At 42.0% G+C, this 4,233-nt stretch overlaps 1 pseudogene; it reads right to left on the bottom strand.

The window, feature by feature from the left end:
• Nucleotides 1-262: 262 nt before the first annotated feature.
• LOC133256497 (thymosin beta-4-like) lies at nt 263-3,144 on the bottom strand (annotated as a pseudogene).
• Nucleotides 3,145-4,233: the final 1,089 nt, after the last annotated feature.

Below are 4,233 nucleotides of genomic sequence, written 5' to 3'. Positions count from 1 at the left end.
CACTAGGGAAGCCCCCACATTTGAACAGCAACAAAAAGGCACTCTGATTAATCAGCATTTTACAGCCTGCAGGACACCCTGGGCCAACTTGCTTTTTTTTTTTCCCCACCAGCTTGCTTTAGATTTTAGATTTCTGTCTTCCCACCCAGCTTCTTCCTTTACCAACAACCAAGTTCTCTTCCTTCCCTGCCAGGCGGACAGGCAGATGGGAGGGGCAGGCCCAAGCTTTCGTCAGTAGTTCTCCAGTCTTTGATGTGGAAAGGGGGCAGCCTAGTCATTTAAACTTGCACCAACCTCTGTGCATCTACAGAGTTGAACAGTTAAAGAAGTAAAATAAAAAAGCAAGGCTTGTGGCATGTACAATGCATTTTGGTTACGACTCACCTGCTGGCTTCTCTTGTTCAATTGTTTCTTTTGAAGGCAGTGGATTTTCCTGTTGTCTTTCTGTTTTCTTCCATTTCTACTTGTCGAATTTCTCAATCTCAGTCATACTGGGTGTATCAGACACGGCCGCTTGAGAAAGTGGAGTGAGGCTAGGGGAGTCCAGTCTGCAGTGGCCGCAGCCTAGTGTAGGAGTATATTTAAAGAATAAAGGTTGTGTTCAGGTAAGGTTTGCTTGAGGAATGCTGATATAGTTCAATATAAAAGATCTGTTGGTGTATATTGTTCATTTCATCACACCCACAGGTTAAAGGCAGCAAAAGTGATCAAATGATTGTTTCACTTAGTTCAAATATAATCAAGTTGTGCTCATGCTTAAAACACAATCATGGCTTCCTAACACATTTAATGTTAGTCCAGTATATCAGGCCCGTATATCAGTACACAGTCAGGCCTCTCTCTATAGTCTTGTCCCACCCCATCCCACCCCCATCCCACCTCTCCTTGCTATGCTGTGATCCAGCCCTATGGGCCTGTTTCCTTTTTCATTTGCACCAGCTTCCATCACATCACATTTGCAGGTGCTGTTCCCCCCACCCACAACACTCTTCCTTCTCATTTAGGCTTACTTAATGCCTTCTCCTTTTTCAGGTCTAAGTATAGTCTTTGCTTCCTCAAGAAATCTTTCCTGGGCTTCTCTGATGACTCATGGTAAAGAATTCACCTGCCAGTGCAGGAGACAGGGGTTCCATCCCTGATCTGGGAAAATCCCACTTGCTGTGGAGCCAGTTAGCCCCTGCGCCACAACTATTGAGCTGGTGCTATAGAGCCCAGGAGCCACAACTACTGAAGCCCGCATGCCCTAGAGCCTGTGATCCGCACCAAGAGAGAACACTGCAATGAGATGACCGTGCACCGCAACTAGGCAAAGAGGGAAAGGCCCGCACAGAAACAAAGACCAAGTGCACCACATATATATGTGTGTGTGTGTGCATGTGTATATATGTGTGATGTGTGTGTGTATACGTGTGATATATGTGTGTGTATGTGTATATATGTGTGTGTGTGCATGTGTATATATGTGTGTGTGTGTGTGCATGTGTGTGTGCATGTGGATATATGTGTGATATATGTGTGTGTGCATGCATATATGTGTGTGATATGTGTGTGTGCATGTGTATATATATGTGATATATATATATATGTATGCATGTATATATGTGTGTGATATGTGTGTGTGTGTATGTATACATATAAATCTTTCCTTACCTCTCTAAACAGTGAAATCTTTCCTACTCTTGTGCTCTTCAAGCTGTAATGTTTGAGATTCTGTTAAGATATATGTTAAGATATAGATCCTGACTGGGGAGGCCTGGAGGGACTGGAGTTTCTGTTCTCTAGTAAGCTTCCTGGTAAAGGCCTTACTGCTGGTGCATGGACCATACACAGAGTGTTGTGACCTTTTTCTTTCTCACACCTATTGTGACTGCACTTTTACATTCATTGTGTGATGTTTTTAAAAAATATATTTATTTTATTTTTTTATTTTTGGCTGTTTTGGCTTTTTTATGTTGGACTTCCCAGATGGCTCAGTGGTAAAGAATCCACCTGTGACGCAGGAGATGTGAGTTCAGTCCCTGAGTCGGGAAGCTCCCCTGGGGGAGGGCATGACAACCCACTCCAGTGTTATTGCTGGGAAAATCCCATGGACAGAGGATTCAGGTGGGCTACAGTCCATGGGGTCACAAAGAATCCAACACGACTAAAGCAACTGTGCATGCATACAAGGGAAACATTAGGAGCATATGTGATAGATAAAGCGTTTATATAAAGGGCCCTACCGATCAAAGAAAAAGACAACTCAATAGGAAAGTGAGCAGTTCACCACAGGGAAAAGAAATACACATGGTCAGTTCACATGCTGTTCTGATTTGAATTGTAACAAAAGAGATACATTGAAGTCCCAAGCCCTAGAACCTTGGATTCCTCCTTATCTGGAAATAGGGTCTTTCCAGAAGTAACCGGTTAACGCAAGGTCATTAGGGTGGGTCCTAATTCAATAGGACTGTGCTAAGTCACTTCAGCTGAGTCCGACTCTTTGTGACCCAATGGACTGTAGCTCACCAGGATCTTCCGTCCATGGGATTCTCCAGGCAAGAATACTCGAGTGGGTTGCTGTGACCTCCTCCAGGTCATCTTTCGGACCCAGGGACTGAACCTGCATCTCTTATGTCTCCTGCATTGGCAGGTACATTCCTTACCACTAGTGCCACCTGGGAAGCCCCAAATATGACTGGTATCCTTATAAAAAGGAGAAATTTAGACCCAGAGACAGACATGCACAGTGAGAGGATCATGCGAAGAAACACAGCTCAAGTCTCCCAAGGAAGGCTCCCAGAAGCTGGGAGAGAGGCCTGGAACAGATCCTCCCCTAGAACCTTCAGAGGGAGTGGGCCCATGGCCACCAACACCTTGACCCTGGGCTTCCAGCCTCCATAACCCTGAAACAGTACATTTCTGTGGTGTTAACCCACCCAGTTCATCATAGTTCGTTACAATAGCCCTAGGAAACCAATGTACTGTGAAATAGTATTCAGTTTCACTAGAAATTTAAGAAATCAAAAAGAAAACAAAGTACTGTTTTTTGCACCACCGTTCAACTTGTGAGGCGGTGGCAGGATAAAATCAACTCTCAGCAAAGATGAAAGGAAAAAAGGAACATTTATACAATAATAGTGGATGTAAAGGGTACAACTTACCCATAGCGCAAGGAAGGCCATTTGGCAGTATATATTAAAACCATAAATACATGAAACCTTCTAGACCCAACAATTCTTCTAAAAAGAAAAACCTAAGGAAATAATCAGACATGTTTGGAAAGATACGTGAACAAGGATGTTTAGCAGTTATAATATTCCATATTTGGAAGCAACTAAATGTGTAAACATAGAAAACTGATTAATAACTAATGAATGTACTATGTAATGGAGTACCCTGCAGACATAAAGAATGATGCCGAGGGAGCAGTTCCTATTGATGTGGAAAAATGCATATTTGATTGATTGAGTTAGTTGAGAAGTCAAATAAGAAAATATTCTGTGCATAAAGATTTTATATTTATAAGAAACGAACAGGTTTATATGCATAGAAGAAAGTTTGGAGGGTTACACAATAAAATGTATTAAGGTTTGTTACCTGTGGGTGGTGAAATTATTTTCTTCTATATGTTTACATTTTCTTCAACATGTTTACATTTTCTTCAACACATACATCTGCCTTGGTTATATAAAAATTATTTCAAGTTAGAGCATTCCACCATAATTAATGAGCAAGAGAGTTAGGACTCTTAGGGTTGCAAAGAGTTGGACATGACTGAGTGACTAAACTGAGCTGAACTGAGAGGACTGATTTTCTCATGTAATAGTGCAACTCACTCAACAGCAACACTTTCCCTTTAATTTTAATTTTTAATCAGAGGATAATTACTTGGCAATATTGTGATGGTTTCCACCATGCATCAACGTGATTCAGCCATAGGTATATACATGTTCCTTCCCTCTTGAATCCCTGCTCCTACCTCCCCATCCCACCCCTCTAGGTTGTCACATATCTCCGACTTCGGGTTCCTTGCATCATACAGCAAACCTCCACTGGCTATTTATTTTACATATGGTAATATATATGTCTCAATGCCATTCTCTCAAATCACCCCACCCTCTCCTTCCCCCACTGTGTCCAAAAGTCTATTCTTTTTGTCTGTGTCTCCTTTGCTGCCCTGTTAGCAGGATCATCAGTACTACCTTTCTAGGTTCATATCTATGCGTTAATATATGATATTTGTCTTTCTGATTT

The sequence above is a fragment of the Bos javanicus genome, chromosome 11 (assembly GCF_032452875.1).
Source record: "Bos javanicus breed banteng chromosome 11, ARS-OSU_banteng_1.0, whole genome shotgun sequence".
Lineage (NCBI taxonomy): Eukaryota > Metazoa > Chordata > Mammalia > Artiodactyla > Bovidae > Bos > Bos javanicus.
This window is presented reverse-complemented; position numbering and strand designations above follow the sequence as displayed.